Here is a 20,257-nt window from a genome sequence, read left to right as displayed (position 1 = left end):
TTTGGTGAAACATTTTTATACCAAACAATAGAAATAGGCCTGTGCTTGTGGTTAGATAGTGTGAATCAGTGTTGCAACTCTTACTGTTATCAGTTTAGGCTTGTTGCAGAGCAGTGTTTTTCCAGTTTCACAGGATTTAACTTGAAGAAAGAGCTGGCAAGCTTGGACAACATACAAACTGCCAGTTTAGATTAAACCATCCACCAGAGATGCGTTCAGCATGTGATATGTAAGAGGAGAGCTGGCATCTTCGTCAAAGCTGACACAGTCTCCATAATTTGACATGTGCTGCTTTAATCTTATCACTTTCAGAATCAGTTTTGATTTCGTCTGTTACAGTTTCTGTTCCTGCTCTTAAATTTCAGTGATCTAAGAACAAACACAAACTAAACTAATCGGTCTAACTTATCTGACTTTCCATTGTAACTTGAGGACTTTTCATCACAGTAGAACCACGGGTACTTCTAGAAGTGACTGAGCTTTATGTGGTGAACTGCCTCTTTCTGACAACACGATCTGTTTTAATGTACAATGGGTTTTTAATGTAGCAGCTTTGTGGAATCTGACACTGATGCTTTGCTTTATCTGATATTGGCCTGCTGGTAATGGTGAGGTAATCTGCTGGAGGCAGATTACGGCACTGTCCTGTATAGCTGTGGATCAGTGGGATGGCGTAACCCTGGGGAAGTGGCTCTTAATAAAGCCTGTTCCTCTGGGTTATTGTGATTTTTATAATTGAATGGCTGGTTACAATGTTGGTCAAAACTTCTTTTTGTTCTCTGATTTCTCAGTCTCTTATATGTAAGTTGATATTTTAAAGGCAAAATGAAATCGAACTGACCCTATTTACTGTCCTAATGACTGTACCTGGTCTTATTGTGCATAACTCATCAGAGTTTTCTAAAGAAAAAGTTTTTACTTTTATCATCACCATTCAAAAAGTTGGGGATCACATAGATTTATAAAAAATGTAAAAAAAAAAAAAAAGGATCTTATGCTCACCAAGCATGATTTATTTAATCATAAATACAGTAAAACATTATTACAATATTACAATGATTTCAAAGTTTAATACACTTAGAATAGAAATAAAAATATCATTTATTTCTGTGATTGCAAAGCAACATTTTAATCAGCCATTACTCAAGTCTTCAGTGTCACATGATCCTTCAGAAATCATTTTAATATGCTGATTGCCAATCAATATATATTTCTTATTATTATCAATGTTGAAAGCAATTGTGCTGCTTAATATGATTCTTTGATGAACAGAAAGTTCAAAAGAAAAGGATTTATTTTGAAATCGAAATCTTTTGTAACACTATAAATGTCTTTACTGTCACTTTTGATTCATTTAATGTGACCTTGCTGAATAAAAGTATTAATTTCTTTAAAAAAAAATAAACTTTTGAATGGTAATGTAGGTAATTCCTCTACCACTGAAAAGTCCCACCCCGCTTTTTTCCTGTTAAATTGTCTAATTCACTCATAAATTTCACATTACAGCATTTTATATGCATTGTGATTGCCATCCTGTTCTGTTGTCTTTACTAAAGCTGTGTTTTGTTGTCTCTCTGTGTTTTGCAGTGGCCTAGGAGTGTGTGGCCATGGGTGACACAGAGTTGGAGCTCTCCCCCGCCCGGCTTGAGGAGCTACAGAAGAGCCCATCTGCTTCCTCCACCTCCACCACCTCCTCACTGTCCCTGCCCTCGTCTCCTTCCTCTGGCCCTCGTCCCCTCACCAGCTCCAGCCCGAGCACACCAGTGAAGGCCTGCCCACCTCCAGCCCCCCTCTAGATGTCATATCCGAGGGAGGTGGGTGAACTCAGCCTGGTCATCGATACTGAGGTGGCTAAAAAAGCCTGCCAGAAGGTGCTTCAAAAGGTGAAGTTCCTGAAGGCCGATGGAGAGGTATCTTCAGCCAACTCAGAGCCAGTTTTGGTGAATGGTACAGCACACCCCGAGTCCACCGATGGAGGAAAACGTACCAAGATCAGTGAGGAGGAGAAGCAGAGCCTGTGAAGAATGTGCGGCGCCGTCAAAAGAACAACTCATCCAAGCAGTCCTGGCTCCTGCGGCTCTTTGAGTCCAAGCTGTTTGACATCTCCATGGCCATCTCCTATCTTTATAATTCCAAGGAGCCCGGCGTGCAAGCCTACATTGGCAATCGACTCTTTAGCTTCCGAAACGAAGACGTGGACTTCTATTTGCCCCAGTTGCTCAATATGTACATCCACATGGATGAGGATGTGGGTGATGCCATCAAGCCCTATGTGGTGCTGCCGCTGCCGGCAAAGCATCAATTTCTCCCTGCAGTGCGCCTGGCTGCTGGGGGCCTACTCTTCTGACATGCACATCTCTACGCAGCGCCACTCCCGTGGCACCAAACTGCGTAAACTCATCCTGTCAGACGAACTCAAGCCCTCCAGCCAGCGCATCCGCAGGGAGATGCCGCAGCCTCCCCCTTCCTGCCCCCCAACCCTTCATCACAGTCAGGGCATGAGCGAACACAGCCTCTCACCCTCCAAACGTACTCACCAACGCTCCAAATCCGATGCCACCGTCAGCATCAGCCTCAGCAGCAACCTGAAGAGAACTGCCAGCAACCCCAAAGTAGAGACCAGCCAGGATGAGGTGAGACACTTGTTACTCACATGCTTGCTTACCTAGTTAGTTACATGAAAGCTGCTTTTAGATTAAACGTTTCTGGCCATCGCTTCCACCTCCCATGGATGTTGTTTCTCAGCTGTTCAATGCAAATGCGGAAGGCAAACAACTCAGATTTGTGTGGTTTCTATGGCTGCGCTGGAAAAGGCCTGTCGATGTTCCACTTGATGTGGCGCTGACACTCAGACAAGCTCTGTAAAATAAATATTCATGTAGTTACTTTAATGGCAGATGGGATGTGCAGTGAGCAATGGGAACTTCTTTCCTAGGCAGCATCCTAACTGAAATCGAATCTAAAAAGTGACTGATTTTCCATATGTAACAACTACATAAAATAGTGCTTTTTTACGGAAAAAGTAAGGGTGCTTCGATTTTTGGAGCTGATCACAGGAAGCAGTATCTGCCGATACGATCACCAATACAGATCTTTTTAAAGCTTTCTTTTTATGATGTAGATTTATTTATAGTGATGCTCCAATCAGGATTTTTACAGAAATTCATTCAGGGCCAGAATTTCATTTTTGAAAGTGGGGGGAATTCCCCTCTTAGGTGACTCTTGTGGGGGGGATTTGTTAATGTGAGGATGGGAGGGACATTTTTTTAGACATTTAAAAAAAAAAATGATCTCACCTAAAAGTTTGATTATGCAGTGCATTTTTGTTTTTCAATGGGGAAATTGCTGCACAATAGCTTACACACAGCACAAGCCTGATTTTTGAGCTGTATGTGAGGCAGCCTTATGTGTGCGTGCTTTAAGTGTGCATGTGTCTCTGAAGAGCGCGTGAGTGCTGAATGGTTTAAACACTGGCAAGACAAAAAGAAATGCAAATTATAAACTTTAGTGACAATGCGACACTGCCTCAGTTGTGCAAGTGACAATTCCTTTTTCAACTGTGCAGTGTGCAGTTCGCTTATAGTGTAGACGCGATGTAGTGATTTGAAGCCATTTGTGCATTTTGAGAGATAAAGAGAGAACGCACGGTGATTCACTCACACTGTTTGTGAAATTACATCTTACAGAAAGTTTTCAAATGACTTTGTAAGTTATTTCAATAAAGAAATATGAATTGTATTTCACCTTAAGCATTATAATTATTTAGGGCTGCTCCGAGAAAGAAATCCGAAAAAGATTGAGATGGTGCTACCCCCCTTTTTTTTTTTACACAGTCGATTTAAAGCTCATGTTAAAATCTGTCTTCATCCAATCAACAACCAGTGGATAGATCCAAGTACCCACCCTACATTTTTTTTTTCTTTTTCCACTATAAGTTTCACTCGTATGGAAGAAAACATCTGTCGCTGATTCCTTTTCATCAAGATTTTAAAATGCTGTCTAGATGGGTTAGCTCACTAGGTTTTGGAACAGAGATGTGTCGTCTTGTGTGTTTGAGTTGGTCTGCCACATGTCACCTATGAATGTAAATTTTTCATCTTTAATCACAGTGAAGGCAGAAGTCAGCAGGGGGATGAACAGATTGTTGTTGTGCTTTCAGAAAATAATTAACTACCACTGCTGACTGATTCCCAGAAGCAAGATGCTCTGCAGCTCTTCTGTTAAGACAGCCCCTCTCTTCTTTCTCTGTTCATTTGCACAGTCATGATGATAATACTCAGGGCTAATTGTCATGCCACTAAGTCACCTCTCATGCTTCTAATAAGTGGCACTTTGTGATTCACAGTTCCAGGATTAGATCCGAGGTCAGTGTGACAGACAGATCAGATCCTGTTTGTACCACATCAATCAGATTATTCTTTTCATCTCAGGAATTTCCTGGTGGCCGACATTAAACGTTTAAATGACAGCAGATGAGACATACACAATTTATTTGCAGAATTTTAACAATTATTTATTCAGTTAATTTGGAACTGTTAATTGACTTAACAAGCACTTTCATTGGACTAAATGAACAAATATTGACCAATGTACGTATACACCATTTAGAAGTGAGCTTTAGAATGGTAAGATTTTTTTTTAAATGTTTTTTTAAAATGCTTTTATGCTCAACCAAGGCTGCAATTGTATGAACAAAAGCTATTTTTACAATTTACTGTTACTGTTTCATTGTAATATATTTTACAATGTAATTTATTCCTCTAAAGGCAAAATCAAATTTTCAGAAGACAATTATTACTCCAGTCTTCAGGATCACATGATCCTTCAGAAATCCTTCAGATATGCTGAGTTGGTGCTCAAGAGATTTTTTTATATTATGTTTATTTAAAAAAAGAAGAAAAAAAAAACAGTGTTTCTTAATATTTCGGTGGAAGCCATGATAGTTTTTTCAGTATACTTTTTTCCCAGATTAGAGAGTTCAAAAGTATAAAAAGTAAAGTTTTTTTTTTTTTTTTTTTTTGTGTATAAGAAGACTATAAATGTCTTTACTGTCTTTTTTTGTTCAATTTAATGCACCCTTTCTGAATAAAAGCTTTAATTTAATTGAAATAATAACTGACCCCCAAACGGAAGTGTATTGGTCACTAGTATTAGTATAGTATGTGGTTTTTACCCTAATGTAACAATTAATAAAAGTAGATTTTCTCTGTTCAAACATAAGGATTGGCAATCACTTTGAACTTCAAATTGTCCATTTATCTTTGTTCCCCTTCATAGCAGGCTAATCTGTGTGGTCAAGGGGATTGGAGAGTAGTTACAATTTAGCAATACACCATAATACATGCTGTATTTATTTTTTGATAAGGCTTTATGGTTTGGAATCAAATGTCATGACAGTTTTAAGTAAATATGTTGATAAGAAAAAATTAATTCATTTGTGGGTATCAGTGTGATTTTTACAGATGTGTGGTCCACAGCTTGTCTGATCCAGTTAATTTAATTGGCCACGCCAATGTCTCCTAATTTATATTAAGCTTACAGTTTATGTAACAGCTTTTCACCAGCCTAGATGTTAGTATAGAGCATATTGACCTGGCCATTGCCTTTTGTGTGTTCAGACCATTATAGCGTATCAGTGAAGCTGCAGGGCAGAACGTTATGCAATAACACAATTCTACTATGATGTGGTACTTTAGCTTTATCTACCTTCAGATTTTCTTCATTTTAACCTCGTTGCACAGCACACACCCTCTGTTCTGACATTCAGGCATGTGGACATGATCACTTGCCTTACTCTTTTATCTTCCTGCAGCATAGTTTCTTCCCTTCCTCCGAACGTGATCTTGGTGCAGCATTGTGCTGTTATGGCAACAGTGATGTCGCCATTCACATGGCAGTGAACCACTCCATTGGTAAATGAAGTAAAGATCAGCTATTATGAAATGCGTTGTTCCACAACCCCTCCACGCCATTTACACACTTCAGCGAACTTCTTTTGAGAACCGAAGCTGGTAACGTAGGAATATACCACTTTCTCCACCTTGTGAAGTACAGTGTAGGTGTCTAATGTGAACTGCATTAAGCCTGAACAAACATTAGTCTGTATAGGTTTTCTCAAAGCCTTGATGGCCATTATTTGAGGAAGAACAGTTGTACAGGTCCTTCTCAAAAAATTAGCATATTGTGATAAAAGTTCATTATTTTCCATAATGTAATGATAAAATTAAACTTTCATATATTTTAGATTCATTGCACACCAACTGAAATATTTCGGTCTTTTATTGTTTTTAATACTGATGATTTTGGCATACAGCTCATGAAAACCCAAAATTCCTATCTCAAAAAATTAGCATATCATGAAAAGGTTCTCTAAACGAGCTATTAACCTAATCATCTGAATCAACTAAATTAACTCTAAACACCTGCAAAAGATTTGTGAGGCTTTTAAAAACTCCCAGCCTGGTTCATTACTCAAAACCGCAATCATGGGTAAGACTGCCGACCTGACTGCTGTCCAGAAGGCCATCATTGACACCCTCAAGCGAGAGGGTAAGACACAGAAAGAAACTTTCTGAACGAATAGGCTGTTCCCAGAGTGCTGTATCAAGGCACCTTAGTGGGAAGTCTGTGGGAAGGAAAAAGTGTGGCAAAAAACGCTGCACAACGAGAAGAGGTGACCGGACCCTGAGGAAGATTGTGGAGAAGGACCGATTCCAGACCTTGGGGGACCTGCGGGAAGCAGTGGACTGAGTCTGGAGTAGAAACATCCAGAGCCACCGTGCACAGGCGTGTGCTTTTGAACCAGAAACAGCCGGCAGAAGCGCCTGACCTGGGCTACAGAGAAGCAGCACTGGGACTGTTGCTCAGTGGTCCAAAGTACTTTTTTTCAGATGAAAGCAAATTTTGCATGTCATTCGGGAAATCAAGGTGCCAGAGTCTGGAGGAAGACTGGGGAGAAGGAAATGCCAAAATGCCTGAAGTCCAGTGTCAAGTACCCACAGTCAGTGATGGTCTGGGGTTCCATGTCAGCTCGCTGGTGTTGGTCCACTGTGTTTTATCAAGGGCAGGGTCAATGCAGCTAGCTATCAGGAGATTTTTGGAGCACTTCATGCTTCCATCTGCTGAAAAGCTTTATGGAGATTGAAGATTTCGTTTTTCAGCACGACCTGGCACCTGCTCACAGTGCCAAAACCACTGGTAAATGGTTTTAATGACCATGGTATTACTGTGCTCAATTGGCCTGCCAACTCTCCTGACCTGAACCCCATAGAGAATCTGTGGGATATTGTGAAGAGAAAGTATGAGAGACGCAAGACCCAACACTCTGAATGAGCTTAAGGCTGCTATCGAAGCATCCTGGGCCTCCATAACTCCTCAGCAGTGCCACAGGCTGATTGCCTCCATGCCACGCCGCATTGAAGCAGTCATTTCTGCAAAAGGATTCCCGACCAAGTATTGAGTGCATAACTGAACATAATTATTTGAAGGTTGACTTTTTTGTATTAAAAACACTTTTTTATTGGTCGGATGAAATATGCTAATTTTTTGAGATAGGAATTTTGGGTTTTCATGAGCTGTATGCCAAAATCATCAGTATTAAAACAATAAAAGACCTGAAATATTTCTGTTGGTGTGCAATGAATCTAAAATATATGAAAGTTTAATTTTTATCATTACATTATGGAAAATAATGAACTTTTATCACAATATGCTAATTTTTTGAGAGGGACCTGTATAATGTAAATGAAAATCCATAAATTTTATGTTGGGCACGAATGCATTTAAAAAAAATATATATATAGCTTTTCTTGGTCACATAGCTTTGAGCATTGTGTCGTGCTCACTTTTCTATTGGGTGAAACAGGAGTGGAGCCATATCTTATATCCCACACAAACTGCACTGATAAATTAACCATTCCACTTATTTTACACATTTAAGCTGCAGTTTTTTTCCAACCTAATCATGTAAATATTTCAGCGTGTTGGATTTTCTTCCTCCAAACAGTGAAGATTGGAGATTTATTCTAGAAAAATAAAACAAGGTTTATCTTCTCCCTCTTTTTTGAAAGCTTGTCAGGATAGAGGGTTTGCCATGAGAGAAAGTCCACTGTGTTGTTATGCAGAATTTGGACCCCTGTTTGGCTATAAGGACTGACAATTTTCAACCCAATCATGCCAAATTCAATAAGAGCATAAAATGGAAATGAATGGGGTCAATTTTGTGATCATATTAAAATATGGTAAATAAATAAAAAATAAAAAATAAAAAAAATCCAGTTTTTATAACTTTGTTGCCATGACAATGTAATGTCTAAAACCCTAAAATGACCATATAAAGAACAACTTTACAACTCAATAATAAAAGTTTTAAACAAAATAATGAGTATGTGCTTTTATGTAAAATATACACTTTTTAATCCACAAAAAGGGACCCATTATAAAAGACACTGTAACCCTTGATTCTTGCCTTTTTTTTATACAAAATTGCCTCCACAGGACACATATGACCACGATCTTGTAAACAAGACTGAATTGTAAAGTGACTGTTTGCTGGATGAGGTACAAGTAAACATGACAGCTGCTTGATACTCCCTGAAAATTGAAGCAAGACCGCTGTATGACACTCCCTGAGAATTGAGACATGACAGCTGTTACACGGCCCTGGAGAGCAGAGTTGCATGGAGAGGTCCATGCAAGTTGAATGCACAAAGCATGTTTATTAGTGGCCAATGCAGGGTTGTAATTACGAGTGCCAGTCTGTTGAGTTTCAGGTGGGTAGCAAGCAGCTTAGGTGGCCAATGATCATACGCTGTGGGGGAATAAGCCTGGCAAAAACTGACTTGGATCCGCTGATATTTTTTCCAGATGGCAGAGGGGAAGGGTAGAGTCTTGCCTTTCTCAGTTGCAGGATGTTAAGGTGCAGCTTTCTGATTTAGGGCTAAGTCACTGTGCTTGCACTTTATTTCATGCAGCCAGCTGGGCTGTGTGTGGATTTGTTTATTTGCATAAACAAGCTAGTGCACAATAGACCAGGGCATGGGCTCAACAATCAGGATGTTTCCATAGTTTCAGTTTTTTTTTTTTTTTGGCCCTTGCAGAAACAATTATAGGCCCATTGTTTTTGTCAACACTCCTTAACAATGGCAAAAGCACTGTAATGCAGACTTTTCTCGCTTACTGCTTTAGTGTCTAGCAGGAAGTAATCCATTGGCCTCTTTGTTCTTTCCCATGTGTTAGTGAGCAGGAACACACGATCTGTGACATGTGAGTAGAAGCATGATTAATTCACGCAGTCTGGAGATTAATGCAATAATGTAGTGGTTCCGAATCCTGGTCCTGGAGAACCCCCAACACTGCACTCTTTTTGGTGTCTCCCTCATCTGACCATCTGACATTTGAGGTCTCGGAGTCTTCACTAATGAGCTGAAGAGTTGAATCAGGTGTGTTTGAATAGGGAGACATCTCAAATGTGCAGTGTTGGGGGTTCTCCAGGACCAGGATTGGGAACCACTGCAATAATGAATAGTGGCGCTAGCATAACGTGTATATGTGTCTCATGTCCACACACTCCAGCGTAACATTATTTTTTTCTGCAATAAAAACAATATCTAGTGCTATTATGTATGTTGTGATAACATAGTACTATTATTATTTGGATAATTTACAATAGGATAATAGGTAGTTTTAATGTTAGTATAAGTTTTCATGCTTTGTGCTGCGTTGATTTGCTGATCAGCAGGTTTTTTTGTGTATAGTACCATAATTGGTATGATCAAGAATCTTTGGGGTATGTGTTTGGCAGATCCCCAATGATGGCTAATGCTGTAAACCATTTTCCTGATAAGGGTTATGTTTGGACTTCTAAATCATAGCCATTTTACTTTAATATGTAGATGATGATAAACTAATCACAATCGTGAGCCGTGGCCTTGACGAAGGAGTTTGTGTAGATGTGTGTGTGTGTGTGTCCTCCTTTAATCCCCTCATCTCACCACCATCACACTGCTTTTACATGGTTATTGATCAGAGCAGCTCTCAGAGATTAGGCCCATGTACAACCATCAGCAGCCAGAGATAAACATGACACAGTAAATTTTTCAGGCCTGTGGAGTCATGGCCAGTGGCCCCCTGCTGCTCAAACAGATGGGATGAGTGTAACCTTGAGATGTGTTTTTGTCTTGTTCTGACCCCCTCCACCCTCCCCTGCTCTTGCAAAACTATACTAACTAACTCCCCCCCCCCTCCCTCATCTTCATTTTCCCAGGATCTGAGCTCCAGCTCCTCCGACAGTCTCGAGCGAGAGGCTGGTACATTAAGTCTCTCTCACCATCTAATAACGCTCCTCTGTGCGTAGTGGGATGAGTGGCTGTGTCTGTTTGCAGGCGGGGGTGACGACCTCCACAGATTCCTTCAAATGTGTTCCTTCAAGATTTGCAATCATGCTATCAAATGTCACAAATGGGGGCATAACATTGGCACTTCACACATGAAAATAGGGTTTGATAGGGTATTTCCATCACACAAATAGGGTAAGAAAGGCTTAATCTGAAAATGTCTTAAATGTCTTTTTTCAGTAAGGTTTATTTTGTCAACTTCTAGAGATAAAACTAGATATTTCAATTGTTAATTATTTATTTTCTATTTATTGTATCGTTTACAGGGATTTTTAAAGAAAATTTTAATAATTGTTTTTTTGCATCCCTGTTTGGTGTCTTAAGTACAGTTTAAAAACCCCAGTTTTATTTATTTATTTTTTTTCTTTTTGAGAAAAATATTTATTTAATTGTTTTACAAACTTACTAATTATTTACAAAACCTTTGGGAATAGGGTTTGAATGATAGTCATCATAGCATTCATTGCATTCATCACTATAATTAAGTAGGGCTGTGCAAAAATCGAATAACGATTTTCATGCGCAATCTCTTCAGTAAAGAACCCGCTCCTGTGGTTAGTAGTATATCTCTAGCACGTGGGTTAAGATCAGGGTTGCCAGGTTGTTTTCACAACAAATCCTGCCCAGTTGCTTCTCAAAACTAGTTCCCAAAACTAGCCCAATCGCGTTTTCCAGGAGGTTTCCCCGATAAAATTGCATCCCGGGGTTAAAAGTTTTTTGGCAGGGTTGCCTTGGTAAAATTCTCATTTTAGGGGCTAAATATCACGTTATTGGTATTGGGGTCGCTTCAAACCCATGAACATGAAGAAACAACCACAGACGTGGCAACACTGGTTCAGGTGAAGCGCATTAACTACACCAGAGCCATAGTCCACCGACAAGCTACACAAAATCGCCTGCGATTTTAAAATCGTTTTTTGTGTAGATTGTCAGTGAATTACGGCTCTGTGTAGTAAATCCAACCAGTGTTGCCAAGTCTGTGGTTGTTTTTTCATGTTCATGGGTTGAAGCGACCCCAATACCAATAACGTGATATTTAAGCCCTAAAATGTGATATATTACCAAGGCAACCCTGCGCCAAAAACTTATATTTTAACCCCGGGATGCAATTTTTATCGGGGGAACCTCCTGGAAACGCGATTGGGCTAGTTTTGGACATCTAGTTTTTTTTGAGATTAGCAACTGGGCAGGATTTGTTGTGAAACCTGGCACACCTGATTTTGAAAACGCACTTGCTGGAGATATACTACTAATCACAAGGAGCGTCTTTACTGAAGAGATGCGCATGAAAAATCGTATTCGATTTTTTGCACAGCCCTATAATTTAGTAATAATAATAAAAAATTAACTACTTTTAGTTTTGTATTTTATGTAGCATATCTAATAGTCCTCCAGTGGATGCAGGATTTGGGCCTTTATTTTTATTTTTTTAAGTAATGAGACACCAATTTGTACCTTATTTGTGAAAAATGCCTATCGCGTGTTGCATATCTGATATGAATATACCTTGAATATATCTTCATCATGAACTGATGGCATGCTTGCAAACACTTGTTCTTGTGTGGTTGTTCTTTTTCAGTTTTTAGCTGTATAGAGCCTAATTATTTGAATGTGTCGTTTTTCCTCTCATTCTCTTGTTTATCATCATTCATTTCTAAGTGGGGGCAGATTTGTTTTGGGTTTGGTGATCAAGACCTTTTCTTACAGAGAGTTTTGCAAATCTTTGGCAAAGGAGAATTTCTCTGAAAGTGTGTTAATTTGGTGGAATGAATTCTTTTCATTGGTGTTTTGGGTGTTTCTTTTTCATATTTGCAAAGGATTAATGGTTTTCTGGGTACTCTAAGTTCTATGGGTGGAGAGAATGGGTTTAGAGTATAGTTAAAAAATGTAATTTTTTTGTCACTGTTTCTGTAACACCCTTTTCTACATGGATTACAGATATCCATGTATCCTTTGACATCTATGAACCGTAGGTTTGCACATGTGGAGGAGTTTGATGAGTCTTTCTTTTCTCCACATTTCCCTTGTCCTTGGATTAACTTTTTGTAGTTGTGTTATACTAATACTTTTTCCTCCATTTCAGGTGTGAATGCTATTCATTCATGACTCACATGCCTCTCCCCCGTGGGTCAGGCTGTTTGCTAAAACACTCTCTCTCCTCTCTCTCTCTCACCATTTCTTTTTGTCCATGCTTCACTTTGTAGTTTAGCATGCTGTGCCGATCATGCATGCCAATTTTTAGCGGTTTTGAGCACTGCTACATATATTCCTATGCTGAATAATAAAACAATCATGTGCAATTACTCATACATCCCATTGAAATTCAGTGATTGGTTTTAGTTTGGATTTAAGTTGGCTCCAGAAGTTTAGTGCTTCGGTAACGATACCAGCCTTTGATACTACTCGCTATTACTATCTGACTAATATCAATATTAAATCAGACAGTGATAGATTAAACATGTAAACATGCAAAACCAATAATATAATTGATATTATATATACGTAATTGCCCTTTTAGCTGGGATAGGAGCCTTTAACTTGCTTTTTATGCTTCATGCTCACACTGCCTGAATATCTGAACTGTGCTGAAATATCACACATTGTTATCAGGTAACAAATTTGCAATATATTGGTATCGTACACATTTAAAATCAGTGTGGTACTTTTTTCAATACTTTTTTGTATTTTGTATATCATCGCAACCCTTTTTGTTAGAATGATTCCTCTGCAAATACCTAATCTGTTTGCATACGCTTCGAAATGGTGTGTTAAAATGACTTTGACGTTGTCTCTCTTTTCCCACTCATCTTTCATTTCCCTCGCTCAATCTTCATTTTGCTCTCAGCCTTGCGTCTGACCCCTCAGAGGGGAGTTCATTAAGTCTTCTAATGGGGATCGGAAAAGAGACTAGCCACTCTGGCCCACTAAAGAACAGAAGACCCAGAGGCTCATCTCGGAGCTGTTCCCTACTCCAACCCACAAGCTGCCTGCAAGTGTCTGGCTGCCCACGGCTGGTTTTGACCACCACGTGGTGCGCGTGCCCCACACGCAGGCCGTCAGAGTGCTCAACCGAAGGATAAGGTAAGGTCATGCTGAGATAAGAATCCAGACTTTTGAAGTGGCAAGGAATTATTTAGTTTCTTTCTAATGGGGTTTGAAAGACACTTCCTTTCCCGATTTCACAATCATTGTTAAACTGCCTTTTTTGTGCTTTTCCGGCACCTTACTTAATCTACGTAGAAGTTCTGGAATGTGAGAGACGAAACTTTGAGACGTCAAGTGTGCCAGTGAGAATCCCGGGGAAACACGGATTCGCAACACGCGATCCGTAGAGAATCTTCCTGATTGTGGCATCACGCCCTAAAACAAAAAACAAAAAAAAAAACAAAAAAAAAAAAAAAAAACCGAAAAGGAAAAGCAAAAAAGAAAAAAGAAAAGACCAGCGTGCCAGCAGCTTCTCACACGTTTTCCCAATTATGACAACGATGATGACGGCATGGTCTTTAGACGACATACGTGAGAGCGTGCAAGTTTGAGGTACTCGGACACGAGCGTCTGTAAGGGCAACATCTACAAATTTGCTGTTGTTAGAGAGCTGACCTTAGTTTTCTTTGTTCTTAAGCTTCCAGAGATCCACACCAACAGTTGTGACAACATTTCCCAGTTCTCAGTAGATAGCATCACCAGCCAGGAGAGCAAGGAACCTATTTTTATTGCAGCTGGAGATATCAGGTAGACTTGGAGTCTAACGCATTAATAATTGCAAACGAAAGAGAAAGAGAATACTAATTTTAACTGGAATGTTTTTTGTTATTCAGACGACGCCTGTCCGAGCAACTCGCCCACACCCCCACCACACATTTAAGAGCGACCCAGAGGATCCCTCAGCCGCCGTAGCCTTAAAGGAACACCATGGCAGGAGAAAGTGAGGTATGTGTACGACATTCTTCACCATGGTTGGTTTTTTTCATTCATTTGTTTTAGTCTGATTTAATTATCCCTGGGTTTTGTTGAATAGACGAATAAGGGAGGGCAACCCCCTATGGTCACCTGCCCAACTGGTGTCTCTACTGTCTGTATGTGAAATGTGGCGACATGAACCTGAGACAGGAGCTTCTTGCCTATCAAGTGCTGAAACTAGCTAGCAGGTTACACTCTTTATAATTTTGTCTTTTCAAAGGGGGGTAATCTGTAGGGATGGCATAATATATCGGTACCATAGTGGAGATATTGAGACTCAGTTTATTCATATGATTTCATTGTGCTTGCTCATTTCCCCTATTTCTTTCACACTATGTCATTATAATTGTTCATGATACCAATATCACATGTGGCTTTATAATGATTGATGTTTTAGGTTTTCTGCTTTTATTTTTAGTTTAATTATCAGCATTTTTTAAATGTAGATTTCAATTAAATATGTATAAATTACAGTGAGGATGTTATGTTTTAAAAAATATTAATGGATATTTACTGTTGAAATGTTTTGGGGTGGGGTTTTTTATTCTACTGACCCCTTAGCTTTTGAACAGTAGGTTTACGATTGTTTTTTTGAAGCGAGGCCTCCACCCTCAGGCATTGTTGCTATACTGTATCTTCTCACCATACTGTGGTCCTTCCAGATTGATCTGGGAACAAGAACGGGTGTTCCCTTGTGGATCAAGCCCTACAAGAATCCTGGTCATCTCCTCAGACAGTGGTATGATTGAGCCGGTGGTCAACGCTGTGTCCATTCACCAGGTGAAGAAAACACGGAGTCAAACTTTCGTGCTCGACTACTTCCGGCAAGAGCATGGGGGGGAACTACCATACAGAGGAATTCCTACCTTACGCTCAGCGCAACTTTGTTCAGAGCTGTGCTGGCTACGTACGTCATCTGCTATCTGCTGCAGGTCAAAGACAGGTGATTGAGAACAAGCATTGAATCATGTCGGAAGAAAAATAATTTTGAAAAGTTTATAACCACCATTTTTCTCTTGTTTTTTCAGGCACAATGGAAATATCCTGCTAGACTCTGGGGCCACATCATTCACATCGACTGTTGGCTTCATCTTTCCAGCTCTCCGCGTAACCTGGGCTTCGAGACATCTGCTTTTAAACTAACCAGTGAATTTGTTGATGTATGTAAACTATGTTTATATTGGTATGAAGAGAAGGGTGTAAAAATAATGACCAGCTTCTAAGCATCGCGCTAGAATTTTAAAAGCGGTGCAGCTCTTGTTTATGTAATGGGAGGTCTGGATGGAGACCAGTTTCAATTATGATATCGGAGCCTTATGCTCCAAGGCCTCATGCGCTGCACGCAAGCACATGGGGGAGAAGGTCATCCAGATTGTAGAAGCATGCATCAAGGTATTGATTTTGGCTGAAGCTTTAGGGGATGAGCATCTTTGTCTTTCTATATTCATCTGAAGGACACTTTATCATTCCTTTTTTTATATGTTTGTGAAGGTTCTCAGATTCCCTGCTTCCACGGCTCCAGCACCATGTCCGTAACCTGAAGGAGCGTTTTCCACATGAACCTGACGGAGGAGCAGCTGCAGGGGTTGGTGGAGCAGATGGTGGACGGCTCCATGCGCTCCATCACTACCAAGCTGTACGATGGCTTTCAGTATCTCACCAATGGCATCATGTGAGCGGTGGCCGGGGTGCACATGGACTAGAGCGCTAAAACTGGAAAAAAGGCTGCAACCGCTTTAAAAACCACTCCTAATGCCCACTTCCCAAAACCACCCTTCAGACTGATTAACTTTTAAGATGGATGATTTTTTTTTGTTGTCCTTTTTTTTTTTTTTTTTTTTTTACCTGACTGAAGAGTCTTTGAGCTGTGAAGTAACTGTTTGGCGTCTTTTTTCAACATCCTTTCCTTTCGTTTAAACCCTCCCTTTTTTTGTCAAGACGGCTTGCAGTACTCTGGATCACCCAGAGTTGAGTTTTAATCCAGCTTTCCAGTGCCCTCATTTAAACACTATGCTGCTCTGTGACTCACCCGGTGTGTACTGACTGACTTCAAACACCACCCATATTTATCATCATCATGAGTTGCTAATGTTGCTAAACCACTAATGATATCAGAATTTCAACACACACTCATACAGTAGGGTGAAATCATCTAGACGCCTGTATGCCGGTAAATTGCATTGTGTAATTAGGGAATCGGATGGTAAACATTGCTGTATTGTTCAGCTTTGTGAAGTCAGTGTTACATGGACTGATTCAAGAGACCTTCAGCTCAGTGCCGCACAAGTAAGAGACCGTAAAGCCCATGGAACGTTTGCTTAAAGTGCTCTCATTTGATTGTGTGTGAAGCAGTTGAACCTTGATAGGGTTAATGAAGCTTTTTAATACAATATGGAATGTGTTAAACGGCCCCAAAACACCAAAGACACAGATCAGTGACTTCCACTAACATATGAGAGATTTAATCTTTAATATATATAGAAGATGACACAAAATGATTAGGACTTAATTAAAATAACCTGGTCTGTTTTCTAGGTCAAAACAAATGTATAAAGAAACTATTTTGAGTTTCCAAAGGTCTGGACTGAAATATGGTGGACTGAGAGATATAAACACTATTTATTGGATTTTTTCATATAATGACACTTATGGAATTACACTTTCTCAACGTTCTCTGTGGATTTCATTTCATTTTGTATTTTGGTTAGCATGTTATAAGCCTAGTGTGCTAGTTTTGTACTGCTAACCTGAATTTTAATAATGTGCATTTTTTACAGCTTGTCTCAATCTGAGGTGGGCAGCCGTTTATAAATGTGTGACTGTGAGGCACCACTGGATTTAATGTGTTTTTTGTTTTTTTTTAATAAAACATAGGTTTGTTCTCAGAATATGTTGCACAGGAGAATGTGGAAAGGGCTATGAAAAACGCGAAGGGAAGAAACTCAGCCACATTCAACTCAACACAGTCTTTCTTTTGTTTTATTTCCTACACATGTACAGGTGTTAAAATTCCCCTGCCTAAAATTTCTAGTTTTTTTCTTTTTTTTTTTTTTTCTTTTTTTTTTCGTTAGAAGTTGTGGTTAGCCCTCGTCTTATTTCCCTGTGATAATTAAAAGTTTTATTGATTCTCTTAGCGGGAGGCACACAATTTTCCCTTGTAATTTGTTTGCCTGTGCGAGGGCAAGTTTAGAACGACTGTGTCTCGTTTTCAACAAGCTTATCTTTTCTCTTTACTATGTTACTACCTCTACTGTTTCAGCCATAAAAACTTTTTTTTGAAACTTGTTAAAACGGACCATCTCTTACGATCATGATGAATTAACCTTTCCTGTGATTGAATGTTGCTTTGGTATAATAAATTAAATGTTTTTTTTCCCCGCCCCCGGGTTTGCCACAAATTTATATTTTAAAAAGTCTTTTGAGACCCTGTAATTGATATCTTTTTCCTTATTTTTATTTTATCCATCAGAAATATCACAATCCTACATATCCCCTATTGAATTTCTAGTTGTAGTGTATGTCTGGGTTGGATACACTTAGAAAAATGTTATGATTGATAAAGTAATGGGTATTTAGTTAAAATAATACATTTTCAAAATGCCTATAAATATTTATTAACACTTATACTATGTACACAAATACACTTTTATGTGTACTAAGCTGGTTTGAAGCGAATAAAAAAAATTATTTGCACCGAGCAGAGTAGTGGTTAGAAATTTTCCAAATAACATTTATTTTATTTCTACATTTATAAATAGTAGAACATTGTTGTGAGGCACTAAAATGGTTTCACCACACTATCTCTAGCCGAGGGCCAGAGGCACTTTTTCCTGCGTTTGTTTTGTGTTTTTTTTTACTGTCTTTGTGTTGTTTTGTGGTGTCTGTTTTTTTCTTGTTTGTTTGTGTTGTGACCCGTCCGGTTTTTGTTGTCAGCCTTTCCGTCCTGTTAGTGTAGTCCCCGCTGGATCCGTGTGCTGTGCTTCCTGTAGAACAGGTAATTATCCGTTCAGGATCGTGGGGGGTGGGCGCCCGTTATTGTGCAAGTAATTGCGTTTCCTTCCGCAACAGAAAGAAGGAAAACTCCAGTAGGCTCTTGGAGGCTACCTGCCTACACTTGCCGATGCATGGACAACACCCGTAAAACCAATTATTTAATTTTTTCTCAAGTGTTCCCGATACATGCAACTCTATATTCAGGGTTGTTTACGTCTTTGGATAGAATTAAGAAATCGTTTGGGAGGTTATAGGTGGAATATCAAATGGACGCCTAGATAAATGCTGTAGTTTCAACTGAAGCATTGCAAGATTTCCTCGAAGATGGTCCACAACGGGACCCTGAAAGGTACCCAAGGGTGTGATACAGGAAGTGCCTTTAATCCATCATGGTATATGGCTTTTTAAAACCCTGAAATAAACTATTAAAATAACATTTTAAGTTGAGTAAAAAAATTAAGAGTTGCAGCCGACTAAATCCTGCTCACAACGCTAGTATTGTTCCTCTATGGACCTGTCTACTACAGTACTACTACAACATAGACAAGCTGCATTTTCACTGTAGACAAAAAAATAATGTATCGGAAGAATATTTAGAATTTTAGCTTTTTAGAAATCATGTTTTACCTTTTTAAGCAAGTTATCCCAAATCATTAGTATCAGCAATAACTTCTGAACACAAAAACGTTGATATTTAGGTGTTTGCCGTGCCTGTCAAATGTAAAAAAAATATAAATAGTTTTTATGGCATTATATAAAGAAGAAATCTGACAAAGAAAATGTAAAGCACAATAACCTGTTGGAAATTCTTAGAGAATTTATGTACGACTAGAGGACAATGGAAATCGTCACCAATTTTGTATTTTTAGTGTAATCACTTTTTAAGCACATTATAATAATAATAGTAATTTGAATTCAAAGTCGTTTTCCCCTTCTATTTAGGATCTGGGAGGGGGAACCCCAAGTTTTCCTCAGAATTATTGTTAATGACTTATGCAAGGACGAACATACTATTATTATATTTAATCAAAGATTTAATTGGCCATACTCAATTCTTAATCACCCAACTAAGCATTTGCATTGTTTATAGGCTTGAGGGTGAGAAATATATGGATCAACATTTCTTTGTTTGTTGTACACCTGCACTGGCACGCGTTGTAAAGCTGTGCAGCTTTAAGGTACAGGAGTAGTTTTGTGTATTGTCATAGTCCAGTCCTGTCAAAGAGGTTTTAACGCTTCACAAATCTTATGATAGTGCTCATAACAGAGAGTATTTTATAAATGTTGTGTGCATCCTCCTCTGTGCATAGTCCCTGGCTCTTCATTAATCCATATATTTCTTACACTTATTAACACTTTAATCAACTTGTGAAACGTATTAACTCTGTATGAACTCACCAGCCCTCTTGTCTAACACAGTGCCGTCCAACTGTATTAATAAAATAGTAGTCAAATGCATTTAAATAATATTTATTTAACAATATTGTGTGTGAGTTCTTTATTAGGTGGTGATCATAGATATGTTTTTATGTGTATTTTTTTTCTCTCTTATAGGGGGGAGAAGAGAGATATAAATTGGAGACCCAGAATGTGAAGGTCAGTGGTGTGGATGACATGGTCCTCCTCTCACCAAGATCAGTGAAGATGCCACACAGATGAACCTCAAGAAAAGATACATGGTGACTTTTCATTTTCGTATCCTTATGTCTGTAATGGAACAATAAGGATTTGGTTATTTGGTCTGGCATACTTGAATATACACTACAGTTGAAAAGTTTGGGGTCGGTAAATCTTTTTTTAAAGGAATGAAGCTTTTTTATTCAGAAGTGATGCATTACAGTGATTTCAAAAGTGACAGTGAAGACATAATGTTATGAAAGAAATGTTAACTTTTTTATTTTTACTTTTTT

General features: G+C 39.0%; 1 pseudogene; it reads left to right on the top strand.

Moving 5' to 3' along the window:
* The first annotated feature begins 1,587 nt into the window (after window positions 1–1,587).
* Window positions 1,588–16,170, top strand: LOC109105576 (annotated as a pseudogene).
* The last annotated feature ends 4,087 nt before the right edge of the window (window positions 16,171–20,257 follow it).

The sequence above is a fragment of the Cyprinus carpio genome, chromosome A16 (assembly GCF_018340385.1).
Source record: "Cyprinus carpio isolate SPL01 chromosome A16, ASM1834038v1, whole genome shotgun sequence".
NCBI lineage: Eukaryota > Metazoa > Chordata > Actinopteri > Cypriniformes > Cyprinidae > Cyprinus > Cyprinus carpio.
The sequence above is the reverse complement of the archived record's forward strand: the minus strand, read 5'-3'. Positions and strand labels throughout refer to the sequence as shown.